The sequence below is a fragment of the Hoplias malabaricus genome, chromosome 4 (genome assembly GCF_029633855.1).
Source record: "Hoplias malabaricus isolate fHopMal1 chromosome 4, fHopMal1.hap1, whole genome shotgun sequence".
NCBI lineage: Eukaryota > Metazoa > Chordata > Actinopteri > Characiformes > Erythrinidae > Hoplias > Hoplias malabaricus.
Genome location: NC_089803.1, coordinates 29,016,299 through 29,038,721, shown reverse-complemented (window position 1 = coordinate 29,038,721; position 22,423 = coordinate 29,016,299). Strand labels below are relative to the sequence as shown.

General features: G+C 39.0%; 1 long non-coding RNA gene across 1 annotated transcript in view; it reads right to left on the bottom strand.

Moving 5' to 3' along the window:
• LOC136695388 (uncharacterized) overlaps positions 1-21,780 on the bottom strand; it is a 32,197-nt gene extending 10,417 nt beyond the window's left edge. Inside the window, exons 1-2 of the long non-coding RNA XR_010802281.1 lie at positions 21,643-21,780; positions 21,208-21,276 (exon numbers count right to left, since the gene is read on the bottom strand). This is a non-coding gene — a long non-coding RNA (uncharacterized lncRNA). The remainder of the gene's footprint in view (positions 1-21,207; positions 21,277-21,642) is intronic.
• Positions 21,781-22,423: the final 643 nt, after the last annotated feature.

Here is a 22,423-nt window from a genome sequence, read left to right as displayed (position 1 = left end):
TATTTTCTGTTATTTTTTAAACAAACAAGAATATGTTATTTACTTTCTTTAAAGTAGCCACCTATTGCTTTCATTACAGCTTTGCACACTCAATCAGCTTCATGAGGTCATCACCTGGAATGGTTTTCAGTGAACAGCTGTGGCCTCGTCAGGAGTTAATTTGTAGAACCGCTCGCCTTCGTAATGTGTTTGAGACCATACCTTGGGTTGTACAGAGGTAGGGGCTGGTACACAGGTCTATACAGTAAATAGCCCTATTCCATCAATGACTAATAAGATAAAGTCTTACCAAACCTTTGACTGGTACTGTTTGTGTGTGTGTGTGTATATATATATGTATATATATATATATACATGCTTTATACTCTGATCAACTACAAAATTAATGTGAATAACATTGATCATCTAGGCCCCAGTTGTACAGTCCATTCATTAAGTTGTGGGAACTACATGAGAAATGAGCAAATGTAAAGATAAAAAAATCACCCATGGAAGCATATCAAATAAAACCAGTCACAGGGCCATGGCCCTTAAAGTTCACTGAAGTGCAAGAACACTGAAGGCTGGGGCATCCAGTCCAGTCTCCCGGAAGAGCTACTATTGCACATATTGTCAGCATTAACATTTTCATCAATTAGAACCCCAGCAGCACTTCTGTAGGATTGGATCAGATGGGCCACCCTTCACTCCCCTCACACATCAGTCAGGCTTGAACATGGAGCACATGAACATGTTGCCAGTTCAGCTGTTGTCTTTCCTTGTAATATATTTGCTATGAATTACTGCATATTAAGAACACACCACAAGACAAACACTACTTGGCCCTTGATGCGGCTCTGATCCGTACATTTACAGATTTTACTTCCTTCCAACAAATCAACTTCAATAACTTTCTGTTCACTTGCCACCTTATACATTTCACAGCTGGATGGTTACTGTAATGAAATAATTGTGATTATTCATTCTATCTATCATTTTCTGTAATCACTTATGCAGCTCAGGGTCATGTGGGTCCGGAGCCTACCCGGAATCATTGGGCGAAATGCGGGAATACACCCTGGAGATGGCCCTAAGTCCTTTGCAGGGCAACACATTCACTCTCACACACACACACCTATAGAGTCAACAGTCCACCTACCAGTATGTGTTTTTGACCGTGGGAGAAACCAGCACAGCCAGAGGAAACCGCACACAGACACAGGGAGAACACACCAAACCACTCACAGACAACTTTTTTTTTTTTTTTATCTTTACACTTATATAGCGCCTTTCTAGACACCCAAGGACGCTTTACAATCCACACACACACTGGTGAGAAGCGGCAGCCAAACGCGCACAGCGTACTCTCGACCAGGAACGACCATCCACCTGGAGGACTGCATCGGGCACTAGGGTTTAACCCAGGATAGAGCGCCAATCCATATCTGGGCACACACATACAGACATTCATTCACACACCAGGACAGTTATTAGAGAAGCCAATTCACCTACCCTCCATGTTTTTGGACTGTGGGAGGAAACCGGAGACCCCGGAGGAAACCCACGCAGACACGGGGAGAACATGGAAACTCCACCCAGATGGGACTTGAACCCAAGATCCCAGCGCTGGGAGGCGAACGTGCTAACCATTCGAGTCATGCTCCAGGTGACTTTGGTGAGGAGGTGGTGTGTTCTCCGTGTGTCCGCATGGGTTTCCTCCACATTCTCCAGTTACCTCCCACAGTCCAAAAACACATGTTGGTAGTTGGACTGGCAACTCAAAAGTGTCCATAGTTGCGAGTGTGAAAGTGAAAATGTGAGTGTGTGTCGCCCCGCAAAGGACTGGTGCCCCCTCCAGGGTGAGTTCCTGCCTTGTACCCAGTGATTCCAGGCAGGCTCCGGACCCACACAACCCTGAGCTGGATATGCTGTTACAGACAATGAATGCATGACTGAATGAATCTTCACTAACATCAAAACATGTCCAAATGACAGACACAGTATTTTTCTTAGGTACATGCTGCTCAAGTTGCTTAGTTGGCCTCAGTTTTTAGGTTCTCCTCTATGTTGCTTCCACGCAGCAGAGTGGATGTGGCTTCACGTATGTATATATGTATGTATGGATTTAAAAGTGAAGTACATGAATACACAGTGTGGAACATATTAGCAAAATGTTAAGAGAATTATAAGAAAAATCAGTTTAATTAATGCACGCACATTATGTGAATTAAAAATTCTGTCCATTTTGATTCATTTTTCTATTAATTGCTCAGATTTATCAGACAGTAGGTATTATTTGGGTGGTGGATCATTCTCAGTGCTGTAGTGACACTGTTGTGGTGGTGGCGGCATGTTAGTGTGTGTATTGCTGTTCTGTTGGATTTTAAAACACTGCTGGACAGAGAACAAACCAAAAATATTCAGTCAACAGGGTCCTGTGAGCAGCATTCTGTGACCAGTGATGAACGAGTAGAGGATGACAAGCACAAACTCTGCAGCAACTGTATCTACATGTTGGACTAACAATGTGTGTCTAACCGAGTGACCTGTGAGCATGGTGTTTGAACAAATTCATTCAGCGCATCACTCAATAGCATTCCATCACCATGTCTGTCACCCCGGTGCTAAGAATGATCCACCATCCAAATAATACCTGCCCTGTGGTGACTTGTGAGGGTCCTGATCATTGCCAAAAACAGGGAGAAATATGCAGCCACAGATGGATGACAGTCTGGAATTGTATAACTACAAAGTGCATCTATGTTAAGTGGAGCAGATTAAATGGACAACAAAGAGGTAACTTTAGAGCTACGGCTGATCAGTGGATACATACAACATCAAATAAACCCAAGAACTAATGCCTCACAAGATGATATAATTGTGTATTCGTAACCTATGCTTGTATTTGTTTATGTCAGACAGATACGGTCATACACTATCATCCCATACACAGAATCCAAAGGCGCGCACACACACACACCCCTCTTCATGCCCCCTGCCATGCCTCCACCCAGCTCTCGCCACATGTCTCTTACTGGCATACATACATACACTTCACCTCAAACAAACACACACACACACACACACAGTTTAAAACAGGGGTAATTAAAATTCAGTATGGTCTAGTTAGCCCGTTGTATCCTTTTACTACTAGATCTAAGTGCACTCTTCTTCTATCCAGAGGCTGGCGATGATGGCTCCACCCTGGAATGGTTCACATCCTGTCAAACTGACAGAAAACAGTTCATTACCCTTCCTGGTTGTACTTCTTATATTTCTCCTGTTACTCAAGGGGTACCTCAAGGATCAGTCCTTGGGTCTCTTCTTTTCATTGTATACATGCTTCCCCTTGGACATATCTTGTGTCATTTTAATCTTGACTTTCACTGCTACGTGGATTAAATAGTAACAAGACTGAACTCTTGCTAATTGGTTCCAAATCAATTTCCAAAAAAGTTGGTTCCCTTTCTCTCTATTGATAACTTAAGTGTATCTCCTTTTTCCCTGGTTTGTAATCTGGGTGTCAACCTCGACTCAACTCTTTTACTTAGTGCTCACATCAGTTCTTTAATCAAAACATCATATTTTCATCTGCGTAACATTGCCAAAATCAGGCCACCGCTTTCTCAAACTGCCGTGGAAATACTTTTTCATGCCTTCATCTCCACCCGTTTGGACTTCTGCAACTCTCTTCTCTTTGGCATCAGCTCTTCCTCTGTCCACAGACTTCACATTGTTCAGAACTCTGCTGCCCACCTTCTCACTCGCACTTGCTCTCACCAACACATCACCCTTATTCTCCAACATCTTCACTGGCTTCCCATAAAGTACCAGATTCAATTAAAGATACTTCTCACTTACAAATCTCTAAATAACCTTGCTCCTTCATACCTGTCTGCTCTCCTCCATCCCTACAAACTCATTCGCACACTCGGGTCTTAATCTATTACTTAATCTATTGATGCTTGTTCTGTGCTGTTTGTTAAAGTTTTGTATTCTGCATTGGCTCTGTTTTATATGTCTTTCTGTCTTCTAAGTATTTACTGTACATAAGTAAGCGTCTTTGAGTTCTTGAAAAGTACTATATAAATAATAAAGTATTATTATGTTTATCATTATTATTATTAATCAGAGAAAATCTTTTCAAGCCAAGGTCAGGAACATAATGTATAACCTGCATTATTATCAGTGCCATATCTTGCATGCTGAGGTAGCCTTGTAGTTATAGCAAAATTGTATGAAACGGAATTCATTCATTCATTCATTATCTGTAATCCAGTTCAGGGTCGCAGTGGGTCCAGAGCCTACCTGGAATCATTGGGCGCAAGGCAGGAATACACCCTGGAGGGGGCGCTAGTTCTTCACCGGGCAACACATTCACTCACACCTACGGACACTTTTGAGTCATCAATCTACCTACCAACATGTGTTTTTGGACCATGAGAGGAAACCGGAGCACCCGGAGGAAACCCACACAGACACAGGGAGAACACACCAACTCCTTACAGACAGTCACCCGGAGCGGGACTCGAACCCACAACCTCCAGGCCCCTGGAGCTGTGTGACTGCGACACTACCTGCTGCGCCCCTGAAATGTAATTTCAAATCAAGTTACACTTACAATTAAATTTAATATACAACAAGATGTATAAATATTATAAATAACAAATACTCTAAATAAAATATCATTTTTTTTTCATTTCAGGTAAAATTTACAAATAAAACAATGATTTTGAAAAAAAAATGCAAATGTAAATAAAGTTTCTAATGACTTTTAGTTGCAGTTGACTTACTGCTTTACATAACCGGCAGTCTGATTGGTTCTTATTGCTGGAGGGCAGGACTTTATCCGTTAACAGCAAGCTGATTGGCTCTTTATGCTGAAGGACGTGTATCCATGTAATCGTTCCCTTATTTTAAAGTTTCTGGTTTTACACACACAACACTGTCATCATGAAACTGTCCCAAAAGAGCTTTTATCATGTCCCTTGGGCTATTTTTACTGGCCCCAGGACAGCGGTGTCTGGAGCCCTGCCCTGTGTGTGTCACTCATTGGCGTCACAGCGCTCATCATAATGCACAGATCTGATTAGCCGAGTAGCCTCATGTGTGATATATAGAAACCCATGCCATTATACTGGTCATTTCCTGGAGCATTAAACCTGAACTGTAATGAATAGAAGAGTCACACCATTTAAAACTAACACTCTGTTAAAAATTAAACAGCTTCTAATAGTTGATCAGTTACAGGTCCAGGTCCGGATGTAGGACAGCGACTGGGGCCGGACTCGGACCGCGGGCCGCCTGTCTGTGAGCCCTGGTTTAAAAGATACTACTAAACATGAGTGAGTGTGTGAGAGGGACCTTTAAACCAGGTCTATCATGTGCTTAACATTTAACTATGTATATCGTCCAATTAAAAACATGTATCTCCCAAAATAGCAACCTTACAGGACCTTTCAGTGGAAGTCCATGTTAAAAGATTTCACTCCAAGTAATTTTGGAGCATTTCTAATGGCCGATTGATCATGCAATTATACCACAATGTGAAGAACAGCTGCTGTGTTCAAATGATGTAGTAAACTACACCACAACATCCATGAAAATAGAGATACATATCTTTTAATTTGACAGTGAAGATATGTAAAGTTTTTTTGCACAATTTGTGGTCCATTCCACATAAAATACTAGCACAACTCAAACGGCAGTAGCTGGTCTATTCAAAAGTTGTAAATAAATAAAATAACAAATCAACAGAAGATGTTGTTGTGACAGCAACGATGTGTTGCAGTCCGGCTGGACCATTCTTAAGAACTTGGCCACGGAAGCTGCAGTATTACAGCCTTCTTCTGTTCACTCTCTGTTTCCTCCCAGCCACAGAGTTTAAAGCATTCAAAGTGACAGAGCGAGCGTGTGGGTGTTACCCTGTAACAGCTCCCTTGACTCCTCATATTTACATCTAAAAAGTGAATCCTTAATAAGGAATATCAAAGATGAGTGGATCAAAAGATTTTAATAATGTACTACCTGCACTTGGGATGGGAGATTTCATGTCATCGAGCTCATAAATTCCAAATGAAGAGCAGTAGACATCTATCAGCGCATATTCACCGCAACAGTGTAAAAATCCTCATGTGCTTTGATATAAGCGGGAAGTATTTTAGGAAATCAAGCATTTTTAGCTGTACCCATACAGCCAGTGACACTCACTAGTGGTGTCTTTGAAGAACAGACTTTTGGGAAATAAAGGTAGGTCATGGTTTATGTTTTTTTGCTCCAGTAAACTCTACCCCTCTGAGTCTTCCAGAGTCTAAAGCATTATGTTGAGTGTTATATGTTGATGTGTCTCCAAACCCCTGGCAGTGAGAGCACTGGGCTGCAGTGTGTATCTGGTGTGTTTGCAGGGACAGACACTGATTGGTCCGACTCTACTGAAGATCACACAGTGGGGGCACACAGCCGCGGGCAGCAGAGGGGTAACACGCTGCGGTGCGGGCTGTTTTGAGTCTAGCTCTGCCTGCTGATACTCCCATCCCTGAGGATCTCAGACCTTTATCATCAGCAAAGGAACACAGCGTTTTTTTTTTGTTTTGTTTTGTTTTCGGAAGGCCTAATAGCTGCAGGAACGTCAACAGAGAAACACAGGAATAGAGAGGAGGCAGACTGAGAGGTTCATGAAGAGATGCTGATCTAAAATTCCAAAGTGTGAAGGAGACTGCTAAACAATGCCACACAAAATCATGGGAGCTAAGAAACAAATACTTCACGGGAGCAAAATTGTCTTCCAATATTGTGAGATTCATAATAAGACGACAAGGAGTAACCAAAAAGATCTTAATCTGAACAAGCTTAAATACGTCTGGGTGAGATACATACATTTTAATGTCACAAAAATAAAAACAAAAATATTTCAATATAACCACCTATTCATTCCACAGCTCTGCCTGTTCGCACTGAGGAAATAAACAATTTTTCTATATGAAGTGCTTTTTGAATTATGGCAGTGAATTAGAATAGACTTAATTTACATATACTAGTCTTAAAGGCACATTAAAATAAACATTCTGTTTATTTCTTTGTGATAATGAGATTCAGTTGGGAGAAAATTAAATGAAGGCCATTGTTTTTTGACGTCAGGCAAAACAATACTATTTAAGAAAACATTAGAGTATAGACCGTTTAAGATATACTCCTTGATGACTGTTATTTGAGGTTATATTCAATTACTGAGGATTGAGGAACGATGTTCTAGATACAGGATAAGTCCACCTGTTACTTCAAGCTACCAGCGATGTACATACACTGAAGCAAATATGCTAACCCTACATTCTTGTGTGTACAAAAAAAATGCACTAAATTAACTGAAAATAAATTTCACGTTAACATTTAATCACCATTCCAAGAAGTGTCATCTACAGCCGGAACACCACCAAACATTGTCCCTCTCTGGACTCAATTAGTATTGTCTGATGGGCTGATCTGTCCAAAGGTTCAGATGCAAATAGACCAGAGCAGACGAGCCCAGACTGGGCACAGGTGTTACTTAGCATGGGGTCTGTCATGCACATCAAAAGGACACCCCTGACACTCCACATAACTTACAGATCCTTATGCTGCCACCAGAAAGAGAGAACAAAAGAATGGGCTTGAAAGAGAAATCAATAAGCATATGGCAATTAATAAAACATTTTTCTAACTGAATCAACTACAAAGGCTTTTTCTTTGTTCTTCGACTTTTCCAAAAGCCACGGGCTGTAGAATAGGAGATGGGACCGGAAGGATCAATTGAGTGTTGGTTAAAAATGTCACTTTCCTGTTCAATCAAATTCCTTTTCATGACTATCAAAAGAAAGGTCTGCAGTGACAATACAGTGGGTTTGGTATACCGTACCTTACAACATTTAAATGTTACTGAGACCAAAAGAGGCCATTCAAATAGTAGAGAATGGTGATGGCAAGAGAGTAAGGACACGAACAATGGTCACAAACATTCGACTCCAGCAACTAACTGCTTCATGTAGAATCTATGTTCTAGGACTTTGCATGACCCTCCATGCAAAGTTACCAGCAAGCTCATAAACCACACACACTCACACGTCTACATACACTCCTGTCTGTCTCTTATCCCACATGAGTCTCTGCTGTGGGGAAAGAGCTTAGGATAAAGCTAATCATGCATATAATTGAGTTTTGACTCTTGTGTCCATGGGGGCCTGACCCATGGTTATCGGGATGACTGGGCCATCACCTGTGTGATTAATGCATGTAAATGAACATTGCCTGTAATTATTGGGGACCTTCATATCCTCCCATACTGAGATGTTGTGTTCAGGCTCTTGATGGACAGACGCTGTTCACTGATAATAATCAGACCGCAGAGTATATGGAGAAAAAGGCCTAGAGGAGGATTCATGCGAGGTTACTAAGGCTCAATCTCAGCTGAAGGAAAAGTACCTGAGGAGAGTACGAGAACAATATGTGTTCCAGACAACAGCTGGAATACGTCAAGGCCAAGTAACACTCAAAGGGAGGGAAATCAATGCGGTGTGTTTGGGTTTTGGACAAGGGCACACTGTCGCAGCTTTCATATTCGAGCAAAGGCTTCACAAGCAGTTTAATTATGAATCACAAGCTTGGGCCATACAGGAGCACGACAGCTTCAGCAGCACAGCAGCCTGAGTACCTCCTGCATAATTTAGCACTTAAACAATGCATGGCTAGAGTCTCTGCTCAAGCTAAGTCGGCTGTGTCAGATGGGTTACAGGGTTACTGCACTATTTGAGAGGTTGCCTTCAAAGATTATATTTCTCTTTTACTTTTCAATGGGATAATGACATCTATGACGTACAGGAGTTTGAAAACTGCTTTCACACAGGTCCATCAAATGCACACACACACACTCACACACTCTTCAACAAATGATAACAAATGTTGTTTCATGATATTATAAAAAAATAATTTATTGCAACCGAGTCTAAGTGTACATCAAATATATGATGTTTATATCACACATTATACTATGTTACTCTAATATATTTAAAGGGACAGTATTATAATAAAAAAACATTATTAAAATAAATCTACACCGCAACTCTGAAATGGACAAGCGGAAAAGATGATGGAGATGAAAATGAATCCATTTGTCACTGTATCCAAAAACAGCAAATATTTGAAAACTTTAATAAGCAAAAACGGCCCGTTTTAATTCATTGGTTTTGCGACGTCACAAATTATGCTGCCTAACCCTTTCAATATTTTTGGCACATAATGCTAGTAAATATTATAAATGGTCTAGGAAGGAAATATTAATACACAGAAGGAACAATTAACAATTTCAAACCAAAAGTGTAGTAGTAATAGTAGTACAAAACAAATTGTTCTCTAAAATCTGACTGGTTGAGCCACATGTGAATAAGTTAAGAAAAATTTAAATGATGGTTCTTCCAGGAGAATTCTGATTTACCATAGGTATAATTTATCACATTGTATTTTGTCACCTTAAAAAAAACCCAAAATTGCCTGCTTGTGTATAAAACAGTGCTAATTCAGTACTGATAAAAAGTCATATAATGCACTGAAGGGATGACAGGACCAACTGGAAAAACCTCTAGATAAATTAAACCTTCTATTATTTCACCTGACACTAAGGATATAATATTAGCACTTGGTACATGAGCTACATAATTATTTCACTCTTGAAATAAAATGGGAATACATGTCATGTGTAAACATAATAGTTTTAAACACCTTTGATTAATGCTTTAACAAAATAAAAACATTGATGGTGTTAATTATTGTCTTAGATCTACACATTGCTCAGAAATCAGTATCTGAGAAGCCAGATTAAATAAGCGGGACAAGGTTAGTGCCAGTTATAGGGGTGATTTTTCAAGAAAATTATCTGGGCCCAGGGGTCTTTCATTAGAATCCCCTCAATGACCACTTGGTACCATCAAATCAAGCCTAGGCAGCAATTAGAGATAGCATTACAAAGAAAACTTAGGGGTGTACTGGAAACCTCTGAATATTTGTAGCCAAATTTAAAGAAAGCATCTCTGACATGTTTGGTTTACTCGCTAGCTAAATCTGACTAGCGTGGTGGGCCATGTAGGGCCTTCACTGTGTTACAATAATGACAGAGGAGACATTAATTAACACAGCTAGATGAAAAGGCTATATGCCCAACACTGGTTTGTCACAGCCACTTTATTGGCTGAAACTCAGCTAAGATAAATTTTATCATTACCTCTTCTCCCAAGGCAGGAAAAAACAGCTAATTGTACATGATAACATCAATTACATTTGAACTGCGGCCCACCCAACTCCACTCTGCAGCCCACAGTTTGGGAATTGCTGATGTGGGCTGACACTGGAAGGCAGAGCTGCTTTAGCTCTCTATTGAAATCTTTTTTGCATATATAAATAAAACACCTCTCTAATCAACCCAAGCTTTGGTCAGAACATATGGCAAACACAAAATATCCAGTGGAAAAAAAAAAGGGAGAGGAGGGGGGCACGTGACTGATTGCCACACCGTGAACAAACCAAAACCGAATCCTCGATTACACTGAACAAGCTCTGAAATCTTTCATCGCCTCATAATTGCCGGCAGCGTAGCCGCATCCTTATGAGATGTAAATCCTGCCACCCTCTTGTCATGGAGGGAGCTAAAGGAGCAGCACAATCTGTTTGTTGTCCTGTTCCCGTCTGGCGAGCTTGACATTTCCCCCTTCTGCTTTTGTCCCCCTGCGCTCTCAGAGGGCCCGGCTCCCCTGGCCCTGCTCAGGGCCTGTATTAACTATGCATCTCTCCCAGCACTCTCCAGCTAATCTCATCAGAGCACAGGATGCTGGAAATGTATGTAAATCTACATCTGTTGTGTCCTCAGCAGGGAGAGGCTGCTGGAGCACCCACCGAGTACAAACTCCCAGCCCACTGCCAGCAAGCAAGCAGAGACCATGACCTCTCTCCCTGTGTAAACATGCTCGCACACACGCACGCGTGCAAACGAACACACACACAAACACACACACGTACCTACCAACCCCTGTCTCCTGTGCCCCTTTCCCCAATTAATTAGTCAACATCTTTGGTAACCCAGTGGAGTCCTCTGACACAAATCAGAGCAGTTGGATTGTTCTGTCACTTACACACACAGGCAAACCAAGTTCTTAAAGCACCTTCCTCTGTTCCACACAACACTCTTTGCTGACACTTCACAGTCAGCTTTCACCAGGATTAGTGTGAAATCACATCTTCAGCTTTAGCAGGACCAATTTTAAATGTGTAACAATACAGTGTCCTTTATTCGATTCAATCACCAATACTAGGTTTACAATCTGTATTCTGGGAATATATAAAACAGTTCAAATAATGACTAAAGCAGTGGGTGACTGGTGAACTTTGATCTTAATAAAAGCTACTTTAGATGGCATAATTATCAGAACACCCATTGTCCACAATGCATAAAAACGGTAGTTTAATAAAATCCATTTGATTTTATAGCTCTGAAAATAAAATTAAATGAAAAAGCCCAATCAAATAAGCTTTATCAAATGTGTAAGACATTTTCAGTCTTGAGTAACTCCCAATCTTCCATCACATGTATTAAATGTTCTCCCTACTCCAAATAAAACTGATTAATTACAGGTCTGTACACCCCCTGCATGCTCTCCAAGGGGACTTCAGATTATCCCTGTTCAGGATGTATGGGTTCATTAACTTTATCTGATACTTAAAATAGTGTCACACTACCAGGTTGTCTTTTCAAAAACTGGAGAATTTCAGATGTTATTCAGATTCAAAATTTAAAATGATCTATTTTAAGTTGAAACTTTTTTTTTAAGTTTTATCAAGCTCAGACCTCTCCTGCACTCTATAGCCCACAGCAAGGAATACAGAGCTACCATCACATCACACCATGTGAGTGTGAGCTATTCAAGGCTAAATTTGTTACAGGATTGGAACACATTCTTTTTTTTACCCTGTGATATCCAATACAAAATTTTCAGTTGATGTTGGCCTGTAACTGTAACCACCATCAGGGCTATGCCCTCTCTAGCTGATATAATTATGTATTTGAAAAATAGATGATTTGTGTTGTTTTATCCGTATTGCCTGTAGCCTTACTAAGATTAACTAATCATTTGTTTCTGATTGACGTCTTAGACACAAACAATGAAAAGCACAAAAAAACACTCCTCCTTCATTTTCAAATGCAGTCTGTTTGTCACTTCCCAGTAAAGTAAACTCATAAAAACTTATTGTAGCTATCGTCCCACGCTGCTAACCAAACACTCAACCCAGATTAAACCATTAGAACGCATTTCACACTTCAGAGAGGAGAGTCGGGATTACCTCTCTATCGACTTAATTCTGCACTTGAACATGAAATAATGATTTTCTGCCAGTCTAATTACAAAGCCAACATCTGATCTCTGCAGCGTCCGATGGGGATTAGCTCCAGCACAGGCATTAGAGCTCATTACCAGCTTGAGTGCAGAATTATTACATCTTGTAATTGGATGGGGTTTGGATGTGGTTTCTCAAACAATATTGTGACTGCAAGCTTGGACAGAGAGTTTATCGGTCAGTACATGAGATAGACGGAGAAGTGGAGAAGAAGAGGAGGAGGATTTCATTAACATTTGACCTACTGAGAACTAAATTGCAGCAGCTGCTGTGTTGGAGGGAAGAAAATGATTAAGATAACAGATGAAATCAGACAGATTCAGCCCTCAGCAAAAAGACAGTTATGATTCATTCACTGAACTGACTTATCAGTTAAAATGACCTACCATTTACACACACCAGTCCACAATTCAGTTTCTCAAATCAACCTTATATGACCCTGCATCACTTTTAAATCAAATCCGTCCAATTACACATTACTTCACATTAAAGAGATCAGAGTTATATTTCACCTATGAACAATTTTCAGATACACAAACACATTTTTTTTTTAAAAAAAACAACATTATGTAGTATGTGAACACTATTGGAGTCGAAAGTCCAATTCACTCTCCGAAAATATATTTTAAAATCCGTCGTTTGGGTGTGTGTTCACAGTCCCGAGTGCACTAGTGTGTGTATGTTTGTGGGTGTGGGTGTTCATGGCCACAAATGAGTTAAATACGGAAGACACATTTTGTGTGCTATGTAAACTGTACAATGACAAATAAATGCACATTATTATTATTATTATTATTATTATTTTTATAAATTCACTGACATCACAGAAATAGTTCTTACATTAAATTTATGCATTCAGCATCTAACAGCTTAATCCATCAATTCACAATGAAGTTGTGAGTTTCATCCTGGAATACAGTTTTTGTATCAAGAACCATACAGGGGAATAAAATCAGAAGCAAAAGACACTTACAGATATTATCCTAAGTAACAAAAAAAAGGCTAGTGTAAAAATAAGAGGTGTGTTGTTCGGTTATACACACACCATTAGAAATAAAAGAGTAAGATATGGGTCTTTGAAAGTTATCCTCTGATCACATATTACAGATCTCACAGATATACAGCACATCTTTTTCTGTTGTTCACAGATGACAGAACTTTTCCTTTAAAAGTCACACATTAGCTCACCTTTAAAGACTGATGCATTGTAAGATTTTTGGATTCAGTTCAAATTCACTGCAATTTTAAAATGTTAAGTATTATTAGTTTCACAGAAAAGTTCTTCACTAAACAATCACTGGATTAGCAACACCTACCTGCATCTACACTGTGTCCATTCTATCAGCTCCACTGACTGTACAGGAACACTTAGTAGAGTGTAGTCAATCTGTTTCTCTGCATATTTCTTATCCCCATTATACTGTGGTCAGGACCCGCAAAGAACCACCAAAGAGCAGGTATGATTTGTGTGGTAGATTATTCTCAGCGATTTTACAACAAGGTGGACCAATGAGGTAGGTGTGTCTAATGAAGTGGAATTTGTTTAAAACTCCAGCAGCACTGCTGTGTCTGATCCAGCACACACTAAAACAATCTACTGATCTACTATCAAGGAGCAAGGGACAACAAACAACAAATTCCCAGAAAAGCAAGAGGAATCAGGGAGAAAAATGTAGATAAGATACAGCGACAATTCCTATAAGCACAGAGAGAGAGAGAGAGAGAGAGAGAGAGAGAGAGAGAGAGAGAGAGAGAGAGAGAGACAGAGTGTATTGATTTCTCTGTGTAAAAGGCCTCCGGGGAGCAGTTTTAAAAATCGCCAAGCAAAGGCTGAACATTTTTAAGTGACGGACAGATGCAGCTCAAGCCTCATAAACATACATTTTTCAGCAGCCTGTCTGTTTTGAACTGGGGCAAAACCATGATGATGGAATAAAATAAAGTTAAACAATGAATCACCTGTTTCCATATCAGTGTGCTCAGTTTCTGAATTAGAAATGCAGTGCTTTACCAAAAATACAAACAAACATCTTCACATTACAATATTTGGACACATATCAGGAGTCACATTTCCACATTTTTAAGAACTGAAAACTAAAAACAAACAGCATCCAATAATAATAATCATGAGGGGAAAAAATCAACAGGAGAAAGTAAAATGTTCTCTTTGCATAAGTCTGTTCTTCATAGAGTTTCAACACAATCCAAAGCTGCAATTTCCAAATTACTTTAAAAAAAAACTATATAAAAAGGTGCCCAAACAATATAAGCTTTTATTCTGCCAGCAAAAACATTTAAACCTTGAAGAACACCCTTTCTAACTGTGCAATTAGTTTAGGTTCTTGGACAGGTCACCATACCTTCTTATCCTGTTGCTTAGACTGTAATTTACTGTAAGCTTGTCTGTTTCACGTACAGAAAGCTGTATAAAATGATTATTGATTAAACAATTAAACTACTCTCCTGATCTTAAAGGGAAATTGATAAAACCATTATCTCTAACATGCAGATGAGAGTAAAACACTTAACCTTGTAAAAATCTATCTTTTGTCCTTGGCCAGTCCATATTTGCACTAAATGTGGAGAACGTACAATTTGGAGTAAGAGGATAATTACAAACATTACAAGCACAGCCTGGACAGGAAGTAGAGAGTTTTACTGTGTTCAAGGAAGTAGTTGAGAAGGCTGTGTCAGAACAGTTTTCACAGCAATTCAACCAAACTTGTTTGTGGTTTTTGGATTAATTTCATCCAAAGTCATATTTGCCATGATACATTTAAGCACTTTAAACCTTTTAACTCGTCATTGTGGATGTATAAGTAATAGAAAATCAATGGAAGTGACAGATATAATACATGCATATGAAAAACAGGGACTAAATGATATAGATTTCCAATGCATCCAGACGATGTCCACTTTCATTTGAATTGCAAATATTAGTTACTGCACATGGCCCTTTTAACAGTATGTCCATATTGATTGGCTAAAACAAGCATTGAGACTGTTAATTTGATCCTCTCTCTCTTTCCACCTCTCTCTCTCCCTACACCCCCACCCCCCAATCCATCCATCCATCCATCTCCTGTTGAAGTATTTACATTGATCGGAGCCAAAGCCACATAACCCACAAAAATCACAGATAACATTCTTTGAATATAAGATGATGTGGGCTAAATTCTGTTTTTTTTTTCTAAATCATTATATAGATCTATTCCTTTTGTTTAAATATATGTTTAAACAATATAAAGGACACTCAAGGCTAGAGATAGTGCACATGGTGCCTCAAAGGGAGATCGTCTTAAGGGCCAGTGGTGTTCCCTAAATATTCACCAAGTACTACTTTGTAGACAGAAATGTGCATATTTGTTTTACAATTAACATAATTAACATAAAATATCATACAATTAATTCTCCCAATACTAATACATACCCTTGAAATGAAGGGGCCACCACAGTGACAGTGAATGGTACCAAGGAATCTGACAACATGCAATGCTCATTTAAGATTAAAAAATGGACAGTGAGTAGATAAAATATTGGAAATAATTATATATAGTTACTATTATTATTATTATTATTCAAATGAAATACAAATTGCTGAATGACTAATAGAAAGTTGACAAAAAAATGTAATTAAATGACCTGAATAAATAATTGAAATAAAAAATGAAATTGAAAAATAAAAAATAATTGAATAAAAAATGAAAGTTTGAATATTATAATACAAACAATTGGATCATAGTATAATAAACAAACCACAACTGGACCTATTACAAAACATTTTTTTTCCAACCTTTAAAAACCAACTACAAACACTACATAGAAAATTCTGAATTAATCAAATCTATGTATTAATGAATACATGGCAATGTAGCTTTACAGTCCCTGAGTATCTATATCAAATATATTCTTGGACCAACTTTGACAATGCATCCTTGCTCTGATGATATTACATTACTATAGGTATGAGGCACGAATGCTCAGTCCATTTTCAATGCAGTTTCCTGAGAATGAATATCATGGGGTTACAACAGAAAAAGAAATGTATCTATATCTGTAAAAAGCCCTATTTTTGTCATTTCTTTGCATTTGTGTAACATTGTTCTATATATTCACTGTTCATACACTGAAAGATGTGGGTAGTATGAATCCATTTCCATTTGTTTATGCTCTCTCCTCTCCAGCTCTCGGTTCACACTCTCCTACGGCCTCTCCCTTTGGGTTGACTAAAGGCCTGCACCTGTAATAACCACGTGTGGATCTGTATCGCCCTCTATTGGCCTTTATCACCACACACAGCTCAAGCTGGAGGGACTCGGGCCAATTCAGGATAATGTCGGTCCGAGGATATTCAACTAGATTCGTTACTCTCTTCGTTTTTATGTTCAATTTAATATATGTTTGTGTTAGAGTTTTATGGCCGTGTTGTCGGCGGTGGAAGAGCCTGGAACTGCAGCAGCAAGCTCAGTTTCTGAAAACAGAAACTAATGCGAGAGAACTTTGACACTTAGTTTATTCGAATGTAAGGATTTATATTTCCATCGAAACAGCGTCTTTGATTCAAGTGCAGCCATTCTGGTCCATTCAGAGGAAATAATCTGATATGAATTGGGATTTTCACATATTTCATATTTTAAAAACTCAATGCCCTCTGATGAAATAATATGTAATTTAAAATGTTATTTAACTTATTATATCTTGAAATATTCCAGTAAGAAAACTATCTTCAAATATATATATATATATATATACACACACAGGTGGGTTCGATTCCCGCTCCGGGTGACTGTCTGTGAGGAGTTGGTGTGTTCTCCATGTGTCCGCGTGGGTTTCCTCCGGGTGCTCCGGTTTCCTCCCACAGTCCAAAAACACACGTTGGTAGGTGGATTGGCGACTCAAACGTGTCAGTAGGTGTGAGTGAATGTGTGTGTTGCCTTGTGAAGGACTGGCGCCCCCTCCAGGGTGTATTCCTGCCTTGCGCCCAATGATTCCAGGTAGGCTCTGGACCCACCGCGACCCTGAATTGGATAAGCGCTAATAGATAGTGCATGAATATATATACAGGGGTTGGACAATGAAACTGAAACACCTGGTTTTAGACCACAATAATTTATTAGTATGGTGTAGGGCCTCCTTTTGCGGCCAATACAGCGTCAATTAGTCTTGGGAATGACATATACAAGTCCTGCACAGTGGTCAGAGGGATTTGAAGCCATTCTTGCAGGATAGTGGCCAGATGCTGGTGGAGGAAAACGTTTCCTGACTCGCTCCTCCAAGTGAAGAAGATTGGCCACCAGGCTGGTCCAATTTAGCCATGAAACCTCCCACACTAAAATGACAGGTGTTTCAGTTTCATTGTCCAACCCCTGTATATATATATATTGTGTGTATGTATATATATATATATATATATATATATATATATATATATATATATTAGTACTGTGCAAATTTTAGGCAAAAAATGTGGGTAAGTAAAGATGACTTCAAAAATAATGTAATTAATTCTTAATTACTTGAAAAAAAAAGACAATAATGATGTGCAGTAAACATTAATAAACGAAAGAAAGTCAGTATTATATGTGACAAGCATTTACTTTTTTTTCTTAAATATTAGTCCAAGATACAGTTTATAGAGTTCATTTCATTATCTGTAAGCGCTTATCCAGTTCAGGGTCACGGTGGGTCCAGAGCCTACCTGGAATCATTGGGCGAAAGGCGGGAATACACCCTGGAGGGGGCACCTGTCCTTCACAGAGCAACACACACACACTCACTCACACACTCACACCTACAGACACTTTTGAGTCGCCAATACACCTACCAACATGTGTTTTTGGGCCATTGGAGGAAACCAGAGCTCCCGGAGGAAACCCATGTGGAGAACACACCAAACTCCTCACAGACAGTCACCCGGAGCGGGACTCGAACCCTCAACCTCCAGGTCCCTGGAGCTGTGTGACTGCGACACTACCTGCTGCACCAGTGTTAACGTAACATTTTTTTAATAAGTTGCTTATTTTTTTGTAACATTATTATTATTATTATTGGTAAAGTAAATCTAAAATGTTTTTGTTCTGACTCAATAATGCAGAATTCATCAAATATCTATAACAGAGTTTGTACAGTACTGTATATACTTGCAGATCTACAAAAAATAAATACAAAGGTGGCCCTGCTGGGCCAGACTCTAGATCAAGTTGACAAGAGGAAAACATCCCCATCACTCTGAAAGGGCATTCCTTATTGGGGAGCAGATGGCAGGAGCCTCAATCGCATACAGCTCAAGTAACTAGTGTTTCAACAGAAGCAGTGACTAAAGTTCTATGGGAAAGAGTGAATCTGCAGTAAAAGGGCACTTTCAGAGCAATAGCAGGATACAGAAGGAATAACAGAAGAGTAACTGTTCCTCAGATTAATGAGATATTGACATGTGGATGTGACCAGACCATGTCCATCCACAGCTACACACAGAGGAATATTACAGTCAGTTTATAATGCACAGAACGCTGACTTCATCCACTAATGCACAATGAAGAGTACAGTGGTGTTAAAAGCACAGACACCAGTTTACAGAGAGGTGGAAAAAGCTTTTTTCTGATGCGTTATATTTCAACACATTCTCTATAAACAGGAAATTCCCTTGTAGCATTCACAAGTGAACATCACAGGCCTCAAATCTTGATTCACTGCTGTAAGGGGTCTGGATGTGGCGTCATCCTGCTATACCATTTTGCTGACTTGTTTTCTGGTTTCTTGTCATGTTAAATGGAAGAATCACTGCAAATTTACACCGTTATTCAGACTTATCTCCTTATTTCCTTTGGTGAGTCATTTCTATCCTAATGGGAGCGGTCTCTCTCAGACTGGCAATGCCCCATTCACAGAATATGGTTTGATGACAATGAAAATTACACAAAATAACGCTGCGACTATCGAAAGGCATTAAATATCAAGCTGAATTGAACACCTTTGCAAAAGTTGAGTGTGTGCCATCACTACCATCCACACATTTAAGAAAGCATAGTGGAAACATGCTGATCCTTCCCCCCACTTCAGGTTCAGACAGAGGCACAGAGCTGTGCTTGTGGCTCCTTCTGGATCAACAGCTCACTCAGTTGTTGAGGTTTTCACAACAGGTTCAGATCATCTTGTTAGAGATAACACACTACTGTGAAGAGATTGAGGGGATCGCAAACGTACAAACAGTTCCTGGAATAAATAATAAGTATCCTGTTACAAGAATAAATTTCAGCCAAAAAAAATTGGGCTGAAAGTCTGATCCTATGTCCTCAGCCATAAAGCATTTCTAACCCACCTCCCACAAACAATCACGAGGCTAGATCATGACCTCTCAGATTTAAGCTCACCAGAGAGCAGTGTAATCACTGCGGTGCCTAATATTAATCTTAAACATGCACATATGGTTAAGAAGATACAGTATGATTTGGAGAACTGGATTAAACTCGTGTTGGTCATGTGTAACGGACTAATACAAATGTAAAATACAACCGGAAAATAAAAAGATGAAATGGATTAAATGGATTAGTTATTCTTCCAGGAAGTGTTTTTTTAGGACACAGACGGTCTCACCCTGCACCGTAATCAAAGTAAACATCCAGAAGTGTTTCAAATTTATATATTTATATTAGTTTTAAAAAGCATTGGAAAAGATGTACATCAGTCACTTGTTACTGACTATATGACGTAAATCCCAGCTTCAAACTTATTAATGTTTTAAACAGACTCAACAATAAGAATCATTAAACAGGTTTGCTGTTTTTAATGAGAACATGTTTAAGATTTTAGTGACAAAAATGAGTAGAACAAAACCACAAAGAAGGTCTTGCCCTTTCAATTTAAATCATTTCAATTTTATTTAATATTTTTATTCATTTTCTGTCCATATAAGATCATTCTTAATCAATTTGTATAATATGCATATAATAATAATATTATAAAGATTATAAAAATATAACAATAATATTTAAAGTATTATTTTACTAAATAAAATAAACAGAATACAATCATTCTATCGGATATATTTACCTTTAAAAAAGATTGTCTTCGTTGTTTTATAAAAAGGGAAGATGAGGACAAAGCCAATAACTAGATGTAAAACAGCAGGTGTCCAGAACGTGACGTTCAATGTGATTACTTTATTTCCATAACAATTTTTGCATCATTAACAACTGAACCACATACAGAGGCGTCACAACCCTGTTTAGTGTGTGTAATGTCACACCGACACCACCAGAGGTCTCTGCATATGAGCCTGATGACACTGAATGTCAGTACTTGCCCTTCTCAAGTGAAATAAACGTACTGTAAATTAAAGTCCAGCACTGTGGGAAACGAAAAACGACATGAAATGGAAGTTCAGTGAAAAGACATGAGTTATCAAATTTGGAAATACAAATAAATAAATAAAAACATTAAGAAAGAAAATGCAGCTTACAGTTATCAGTATGGCAATTATAAATACTCCCTGCTGCTCAGAGTTACCGCTAGCGTCTTTAGAGGAATTGTTCACATATTTAAGTTGACTTTAAACGCGCCAGCTTCGTGTTCGAGTTTCTCGTTCCACCTCAACTAGAAAACTACTCCAGAATGTTAGCTACGTTCGGACTATTTAAGATGGACTAGAAACTTCGACGAACCCTTTTATTGGGCAAATGATAGCTACAGGTGCTTAGCAATTAAGGTGGAACACAACGTTTGAAACAGAAAAATAAATCATCCCCGTATTAACAACACGTGTCAACCGAAATCGTTACCATAGCCAAGCTACAACATCACAACTCACCTTTAACTCACCTTTAAACTCACACTCTGTCGGCAGTGCAGCAGAGTAGCAGCAGGGGAAAGCACCAATCTGGAGATCATCTATAAGGAATCCAGTTTTTAGAGTTATACATACATATAGGCACATACAATATAATAGACATCCGTAGGTTCTTATATGAACGGCTGTATAAGGCCAGTTCTACCCGCCAGTGCCGTTTTATTGTGTAATGTTATATCGTGTAAAATGATAACCGCAGTTCAGAGAAATAAGCCATGCTGTGTCTGAAACTGCCCTATTCACTATATACTGTAGTGATATTTTGGGTTTCTGCCATTGTAGTAGTGCCCGAAGACGCAGTGCACTCAACAATCCCACAGTGCACTGCAAAAAGTAGTGTACAACCCATGTGCATTAACAGATATCAGATTACCCATAATACACTGCATTGTTTGGTAAAAACCCACATGAGGTAGTGTCCGAAATCATTCATTCCCCCCAGTCCCTTTAGGGGCTCCGTAATTTCGGGCACAGGGCCAGAAAAAACCTGCGACTGCCCTGTCTGGAGGCTGTGTGTTGCCATGGTAACGTAAACAGCATTCTGTTCTCCAGTGATAGAGAGGCGTGAGTCACGCACCGGCTTTAGTTTACTGGACACGCCCATATGGCAAGCCGCTATCGCTAGTAAGAATTTAATTTTCACTAGTAAAAATGTTATCTTACTAGAAAAATAGCTTTTTACACTAGTAACAATTCAATTTTCACATGTGTAAGTTGAATTCTTGATATCCATAAAAATGATTTAAACCCAAAACGGCTTGCCATACACTTTAATTCAATTATTACCGGTAAAATATCATTTTTACTAGTGAGAACTTAATTATAGATATTTTTGTTCTTATTTTTACTAGGCAGAATTTAATTTTTACTAGTAAAAACTAAATTAGGACTAGTATCGTTGGTGTCATTTTAGGCTAAAACGGCTTATACTGCCCACGGCGTTTTCAGAGAGCTCAGAGGAGAATATTGTAGTCATTTTTCACCAGAAATTGATCATATTTCCGTTGGGTTTTATTACTTAAACTCTGCTGAAGGTTTCACATAACACCAGAGTTTAGAAGTATACAAAACAAAAACCACAACATTTCAAAATGGGTTCCCAGGGGCTTTTAATTTCTCTCTGTGAAAAACGGCTGAACTAACAGTATGCGCATGCGCGTTTCAACTTTTGGAGTCAGTAAGCGAAAA